Source organism: Bison bison, unplaced genomic scaffold (assembly GCF_000754665.1).
Source record: "Bison bison bison isolate TAMUID 2011002044 unplaced genomic scaffold, Bison_UMD1.0 scf7180017864236, whole genome shotgun sequence".
In the NCBI taxonomy this organism is placed as follows: domain Eukaryota; kingdom Metazoa; phylum Chordata; class Mammalia; order Artiodactyla; family Bovidae; genus Bison; species Bison bison.
In genome coordinates this window covers 4,860,782-4,869,659 of record NW_011494808.1, presented here as the reverse complement: position 1 = coordinate 4,869,659, position 8,878 = coordinate 4,860,782, and the positions used below count along the sequence as shown (strand labels likewise).

The 8,878-nt window shown below is 43.9% G+C and overlaps 1 pseudogene; it reads right to left on the bottom strand.

Moving 5' to 3' along the window:
- The window catches only part of LOC104993269, a 2,998-nt pseudogene extending 1,492 nt beyond the window's left edge, over positions 1 to 1,506 (bottom strand).
- Between the last annotated feature and the right edge of the window lie 7,372 nt (positions 1,507 to 8,878).

Below are 8,878 nucleotides of genomic sequence, written 5' to 3'. Positions count from 1 at the left end.
TGCTGAAGCTGAAACTCCAGTACTTTGGCCACCTCATGTGAAGAGTTGACTCATTGGAAAAGACCCTGATGCTGGGAGGGATTGGGGGCAAGAGGAGAAGGTGACGACAGAGGATGAGATGGCTGGATGGCATCACTGACTCGATGGACGTGAGTCTGAGTGAACTCCGGGAGTTGGTGATGGACAGGGAGGCCTGGCGTGCTGCGATTCATGGGGTCGCAAAGAATCAGACACGACTGAGAGACTGAACTGAACTGAACTGAATGGCAGAAAGCAAAGAGGAACTAAAGCATCAAGAGAGTGAAAAAGCTGATTTAGAGCTCAACATTCAAAAAACTAAGATTATGGCATCCAGTACCATCACTTTGTGCAGATAGATGGGGGAAATTGGAAATAGTGACAGACTTCATTTTCTTGGGCTCCAAAATCACTGCAGGTTGTGAGTGCAGCCATGAAATTAAAAGACGCTTACTCCTTGGAAGAAAAGCTACGACAAACCTAGACAGCATATTAAAAAGAAGAGATGCTACTTTTCCGACAAAGGTCAGTATAGTGAAAGCTATAGTCTTTCCAGTAGTCATGTACAGATGTGACAGTTGGACCATCATGAGGGCTGAGCATCAAAGAATTGTTTGATGCCACACCCCAACTGTGGTGTTGGGGAAGACTCTTGAGAGTCCCTTGGACAGCAAGGAGATCAAACCAGTCAATCCTAAAGGAAATCAACCCTGAATACTCATTGGAAGGACTGATTCTGAAGCTGAAGCTCCAATACTTTGGCCACCCGATGTGAAGTGCTGACTCATTAGAAAAGCCCCTGATGCTGGGAAAGATTGAGGGCAGGAGGAGAAGTGGATGACAGAGGATGAGATGGTTGGATGGCATCATCGACTCAATGGACATGAGTTTGAGCAAACTCTGGGAGATAGCAAAGGACAGGCAAGCTTATCATGCTGCAACCCATGGGGTTGCCAAGAGTCAGACACAACTGAGTGACTAAATACCAACAACAACTGCAATGTATGGTTCCACAATTCTCAGTGTGTTAATTGAAGCCTTGTTGAGCTTCACAAAGGTGCCTTGTTGGCAATTCACAAAGGTGCCATTGAAGATCTGACATAGGCAGAGAAGTTGAAACACATTTCAAGCCTTTGGGCTCACACAGCTGATACCTATGATCCTGATGACAAAGGCCAGTTTGGGTTCTGCAGGTATGTAGAAGTTGCTGGCTTTTTGTGTCATCCCAGTCTTTTGAATTTCAGTTCTGTTCATCTGCCTGTATTGCTTATGAAAATGCTTAGCTTTTTCACAGATAAACTTTCTCTTTGCCTTTTGAAGCATCTTTTGGACAAACTTCTTTCTCAGGTGCTAGAGCTTAAGCTCTATGAAATTCTTTTTCTTAATGGTTTCTGGCATAGCAAGGACCTTCTTTTTCTTCTCTTCTGTGCTCTCTATGGTTCTAGCTGGGAAGGAGCTACATTTCTTAAAATTAATGCGTATTCCCATTTTATGTAAAAGGAAATCATGATAGTCAAATATTTAAATCCCCCTTGTATGTTGCCCATCTCTATAGATGTTGGGGTTGTTCATGTGACTTACTTTGGCCAATGGAATGCTCAGTGTCTGTGATGCAACCAGAGGCATGGGCCTGGTTTGTGATGTTGCACATGTCTTCTTGTGCCTATTCCAATGTGAAGAGCTTCCCCAAGACGGCTGAGTGCCTTCATTCTAGACCCCAGAAGTGACCCATGTAGAGAAATTCTGAGTTAAACCCACAATGAGGAGGCGATCCCAGCTCACCAACCACTTGAAACAGAGCCTCTCCAAATCAGCCAACCTGCAGTGGACCTACAAACTATGAACACAAGAATAAATGCCTGTTGTTGTAACTGAGTTTTGTTACAAGGCTTTATTGTAGATGCAGAACCTGAAACTTACAGAGGTTAAAAAAATTTTTCCCAGGATGACACAAGTGGTAAGTGCTTACAGTGAAATTCACACCCTGGTCTGTTACACTCTCTGTAGATTGCTTTCCCTACTGTACAGCTCAGTGGGGTGTGAACAAGAGAAAGTCCTGTTTATGCACTTACTCTTTCACTGCCCTTTACAGGCACCCATAGCCCAACCAGGTGAATGGTCCATAGCCCAACCAGTTGAATGGTTTTGTGGAGGCAGCACAAAGAAACATATTTTTCTCTTATGGTTCTATATGCTAGAGGAGATTCTAAATGAGACAGGGTGCATTTCCCTCCTATCTTGTTAATATCTTTCAAGTTAATGGAAGACTTGAAATAGAAACTTCAGAGGGCTAGAGATTAAGCAAGGGATCTATCATTGTGATCAAGAGTGCCAACTTTGGAATCAGACAGACTTAGGCTTCAATACATACTCAACACTGTGTGTGTGTGTGTGCATGTGTGTGTGTGTTAGTTGCTCAGTCGTGTCCAACTCTTTGCAACCCCATGGACTATAGCCTGCCAGGCTCCTCTGTCCATGGAATTCTCCAGGCAAGACCACTGGAGTGGGTTGCCTTTCCCTTAGGCTCTGTACATGTGTGTCTATATATAGATGTGTGTGTATATATATACACACACACACACACACATTGGATACATTAATTTTCCTAAGCTTTTGTTTCCTCACATGAGTACAGTAATATGAACCTTACAGAATTATCCTGAAGATAAATGGGATGATATAAAAATAGGGTGCTTATTAAGAATATGGATTCTAGAATTAAGCTAATTAGTCTTTGTGAACCTTCATTTAATATGTGGACTTAGGTAAACTCATAAATTCTCTGTTCACTAGGTTCTTTTCACATAGAATGGGGACATGATTGTATTTATAGGATTATTTCATAGATTAAATATGATAATAAAAGATCTGACATGCAGTATGTACTCAATACACATTAGTATTATTTTTCTTCCGTAAAAGTACAGAGTAAAGAGTAGCTTCATAAAAAATTCATTGTGATTATTCTATACTCTGATGCTATAGGGGATTGGAAAATCCTCATAAATTCTAAACCTCTTTGCAGGGAGACATTTTGAGTATAAATCTAGTGCTAAACATGAAAATAAAATTTCCAAAGAACAGTTTGATAAAAGCGTAGACTTTTAAAACTGGAGCCTTGTTCAAAATGTTATGTGAACATTCTTGTTTTATAGAATGTTATAGTGCAACCAAAGACCACATAGACCCAGTCCTCTTCTCAGAATTGCCGGGGGGGAGGGGGGGGGAAGGGTGGTGTGTGTGTGTGTGTGTGTGTGTGTGAGAGAGAGAGAGAGAGAGAGACAAGGCTTTCAAAGACCAGGCAAGCACCATAAATGCATATGGAATAAGAAAACAGTGAGTTGTGGGCACAGGTGAAAATGTAAAAATTAAGCCCTGCTTTAAAAATCTGGTTTCCAAATTCTGAACACATTATGTCGACAAAGCAAGGCACATGTACGAGCCGCACTCCGCGGTGGGTCAGCAGCTGATGCCTCTCTTCGGGAGGCAGGGGAGGGCATTTGTGTCACGGCCCTTATTAGCGGTGGGGGGTGGGGACATCTCTGTGTCTGCTGATGCACTGAGGATGGCAGACGACCTGGAGCATCTCTTTGCGTGGACTGGTTTCCACTCAGAAGAGGCCACTCTAAGGAGTGTGTGTGCCTGTACCAGGGGGCAGGCCCCAGAAAGAAGAGGGCAGCTTGCTGTCCATCGGGCCTGGGCAGGAGCATCCAGCAGAGGTGGGAGGTTGACGTGTCAGTGGCACCCCTAGGACTGCATTGACTCGCACGTCTGTGTAATGGCCTTGCAGCACTGGGGACCACGGATCTATGCCAGAGCCTTGTGTAGGGTTGGCTGTTTTCTGAGAAGCTCTGTAGTCCAAGCAGCACTATATGAGGCGCTGTCTAGCAGCATGTGATCAGTTCAGTCAGCTCAGTCCCTCAGTCGTGTCTGACTCTCTGTGACCCCATGGACAGCAGCACGCTAGGCTTCCCTGTCCATCACCAACTCCCAGAGTTTACTCAAACTCATGTCCATCACGTCAGTGATGCCATCCAATCATCTCATCCTCTGTCGTCCCCTTCTCCTCCCGCCTTCAATCTTCCCCAGCATCAGGGTCTTTTCCAGTGAGTCAGTATACCAAAGAACAAACACATCTTCCCCTCCTGCTGCAGAACAGACAGGCTGATTGCTTGGTTGTTGTTTTGTTTTTAGTTTATTTTTTATTTTATATTGCACTCATCTCACACGCTGGTAAAGTAATGCTCAAAATTCTCCAAGCCAGGCTTCAGCAATATGTGAACTGTGAACTTCCAGATGTCCAAGCTGGTTTTCGAAAAGGCAGAGGAACCAGAGATCAAATTGCCAACATCCACTGGATCATGGAAAAAGCAAGAGAGTTCCAGAAAAGCATCTATTTCTGCTTTATTGACTATGCCAAAGCCTTTGACTGTGTGGATCACAATAAACTGTGGAAAATTCTGAAAGAGATAGGAATACCAGACCACCTGACCTGCCTCTTGAGAAACCTATATGCAGGTCAGGAAGCAACAGTTAGAACTGGACATGGAACATCAGACTGGTTCCAAATAGGAAAAGGAGTTCGTCAAGGCTGTATATTGTCACCCTGCTTATTTAACTTCTATGCAGAGTACATCATGAGAAACACTGGGCTGGATGAAGCACAAGCAGAAATCAAGATTGCGGGGAGAAATCTCAATAACCTCAGATATGCAGATGACACCACCCTTATGGCAGAAAGCGAAGGGGAACTAAAAAGCCTCTTGATGAAAGTGAAAGAGGAGACTGAAAAAGTTGGCTTAAATCTCAACATTCAGAAAACTAAGATCATGGCATCCGGTCCCATCACCTCATGGGAAATAGATGGGGAAACAGTGGAAACAGTGTCAGACTTTATTTTTGGGGGCTCCAAAATCACTGCAGATGGTGATTGGAGCCATGAAATTAAGAGACGGTTACTCCTTGGAAGGAAAGTTATGACCAACCTAGATAGCATATTCAAAAGCAGAGACATTACTTTGCCAACAAAAGTCTGTCTAGTCAAGGCTGTGGTTTTTCCAGTGGCCATATGTGTACGTGAGACTTGGACTGTGAAGAAGGCTGAGCACCGAAGAATTGATGCTTTTGAACTGTGGTGTTGGAGAAGACTCTTGAGAGTCCCTTGGACTGCAAGGAGATCCAACCAGTCCATTCTGAAGGAGATCGATCCTGGGTGTGCTTTGAAAGGACTGATGCTGAGGCTGAAACTCCAGTACTTTGGCCACCTCATTCGAAGAGTTGGCTCATTGGAAAAGACCCTGATGCTGGGAGGGATTGGGAGCAGGAGGAGAAGGGGCCGACAGAGGATGAGATGGCTGGATGGCATCACCGACTCGGTGGACCTGAGTTTGAGTTAACTCCGGAAGATGGTGATGGACAGGAAGGCCTGGTGTGCTGCGATTCATGGGGTCACAAAGAGTCGGACACGACTGAGAGACTGAACTGAACTGATAGTTTATTTGTTTCCCTCATGGCCCAGTGGTAAAGAATTTGTCTGCAGTGCAGAAGACTCGGGTTCAATCCCTGGGTATGGAAGATCCCCTGTAGGAGGAAATGGCAACCCTCTCCAGTATTCTTGCCCGGGAAATTCCATGGACAGAGGAGCCTAGTGGGCTATAGTTCATGGGGTCACAAAGAGTTGGAAAGGACTTCGAGACTAAATCAGCACTCCAGTAGTTGATTTACAGGATTGTGTTAGTTTCAGGTGTACAGCCAAGTGAATCAGTCACACACACACATTCGTCCATTCTTTTTCAGATTCTTTTCCAATATAGGTTATTACAGGAAATTGAGTAGCATTCCCTGGGCTGCACAGTAGGTCCTTATTGTTTGTTATTTTGTGTACAACGGTGTGTATATGTTAATCCCAAAGTTCTAATTTACCCCCTGCCCCACCTCTTCCCTTTGGTAATCAAAATTAGTTTTTGAAGGCTGTCTCTGTTTTGTGAATAAGATCATTCGTATCATCTTTTTAGATTCCACATGTAAGTGAATCACCCCCTGACAGAGGCGGTGATTCTAACCGGAGGCAATGTCACCCCTCCAGGGAGCATAGCAGATGAGAAAAGAAGTATCATTTTGTAAAACTATATTCCAAAATGATTTGACTGGTTATTTTTCACTGATTTAAGTGACTTGGATGGGAAGCACGGTATTATTTTTATCCACGCATTAGAGAAAGCTTGAGCCCTGTCATGTCCTGTCAGCCATGTCATGCCAAGCACTCCTGAGCCCGGTGTACATGGCAGATGCCCCAGAAAGCCCTGGGGCTGCAGGCTTCTTCCGACCTTCCCGAGGGCTCTGAGAAATCTGCACTCCTCAGGGCCTCAGAAAAAGCGGCAGGAGCTCAGGGAATTCGAATTTGGATATCACGGCTACTTTCTGCTTCTGCACCCACAGGCTGGAAAGCTCTGAGAATATAAGGAGATGAGACCCAGGTTTTGAACAAAATGCTGGTGAATGTTGTACAGTTTTAATATAAGCTGCATTCGTGCTGAGTCACTTCAGTCATGTCTGACTCTTTGAGACCCCATGGACTGTAGCCCACCAGGCTCCTCTGTCCATGGGATTCTCCAGGCAAGAATACTGGAGTGGGTTGCTATTTCCTCCTACAGGGGATCTGCCCCACCCAGGGATCAAACCCACATTTCCTATGTCTCCTGCACTGGCAAGCGAATTCTTTACCACCAAGCCACCTGGGAAGCCCAATTTTTACTGCTTATCCATGTGGATTATCAGTAATCTCCTCAGCCTTCTGGTTCATGATCTGTGAGCACAGCATTTCTGAAAGAGCCCATTAAATCTCGCATTGAATATGCTTCACCAAGTCCCATGGTCTGTGGAGAACTGAGTCATCACTGGCCCAGTGAAGTGGTGCTTGGGGCTATGGGATCATCCACCCACCTCTTCATCTACATCTTCTTCATTTACATCTCCATGTGAGATGATTGTAAGTAGGAAGAAAACCAATCCCCTGACTTCTCATGTAAGAAACAGATTCATGTATGTACGGATTTATCTTTGCAAGGAGCGTTTTACCCTTCATACCTCAGAGGGAGAGAAACATGCTGCATCTTTTTAACTGAAGAGAGGACTCTGTTTCCTTTTAACTGTGGGTTGATGTTTCGCCTCATGCTTTTTAGATTTTTTAAAAATAATTTTATTCAGGTAAATTGATGTCTGGGCTTCCCTAGTGGCACAGACAGTAAAGAATCTGCTCCACATATTTAGTGCATACCGTCTGATGTTAATGTATATTGGATGTTAATGTATATTGATATTATCATACACAGTTTGGACATAAACACACACACAGTTGTGGGAGCATGACTGCAATCAAGGTAATAAACATAACTATTCCCTGCAAAGTTTCCTTGTGTCCCTTTATTTTTTGCTTTGTGTGTGTAGGGGGAGATAAAACTTGACACAAGGTGTACCCTCTCACAATATAGTATTAAATGCAGGCGCTATTTGTACAGCAGATCTCCAGAACGTATTCATCTCCATAACTAAAGCTTCATCCCCATTGAAACAAGGACTTCTCCATATGTTGGCCTTTGCAGACGATCCCATTTGGCACAGAATAATAACTTAGTGAGTCTGTTATGATGCTAAGGGCGTGTTTGTTGAGAAAGAAATTCCGCAGGCACATTTTCTAGTCCCCATGCATCCTTGATTCCCAGAAAAAGATGGAAAACATATGTAGAATTATCATAAGAGTCTAACATTTAAAAGTACATTACCAAGAGCTTACTGTATGTAAAGGGAAAAAGAAAGTTTGCCTTTAAAAGTTTCCCAGAAGGAAAAGATTATGCAAGGAAAAGAGAGAGCGGGAGGATATGATTGATTTTGTTGCAGTGCATCATTAAAAGAGCAGAGAGCAAGGGGGAGAGGTGTAAACTGATTGCTCTGGTGCCTTCCAGTTCTGATCCACTTGTCAGTACAGCACAGAGGCTCGTGTTTCAGGAGCAAGGGCCCTGAGTGATGGTTTCAGTGTCCCAGAGAGTAGATTAATGAGAAATATCCCACCGCATGACAGATGTGTGTCTAAGCACAGGAGTCTTTTTTTTTTTTTTAAAGAAGGAATTACTTTTTAAAAATTATTTATTTGTTTTGCATTCCTCCACTCAGCAGCAGAAAATCCTGGAGTGGAGCCCTTAGCTACAACTGCCTTGAATGCCAATTTCCAGTGTTTTAAAATGAACCATTGGATGAATACTAATGTTCTCAAAAGAGAGCTGCCAGAGGTCAGAAAAACTCTGTTGGTGACTTCAGGATGATAAAATGAGGAAAGCACTAAACTGCCAGTGTATATACCTAATTTCGAATCCCATTTCTGCTTTGTACCAACTCTGTGACTAGACAACTCACTTTCCTCTCTCTCTCATTGGCTTTCTCCCCTATAAAGTAATTAGACTTCTAAGTCATCCAATATGCCAGGCATAAGGTGGTGCTAGTGGTAAAGAACCCACCCACCAATGCAGGAGACATAAAGGACGTGGGTTCGATCCCTGGGTTGGGAAGATCCTCTGGAGGAGGGCGTGGCAACCCACTCCAGTATTCTTTCCTGGAGAATCCCATGGACAGAGGGGCCTGGCGGCCTACAGTCCGTGGGGCTGCAAAGAATTGGACACAGCTGAAGCAATTTAACACAACACAACACACAAAGCATGTGTAGATCAAATTAAAATTCCCTTCCTCAGCAACACTAGTCAACTTTAAAGTGGCACACGCGGTTAGTGGCTACGGTATTGACAGCACAGATTGTAAAGCATTTTCATCCTTACAGAAAGTTCTTTCGAATAGTTCTAGTAGAGATGAT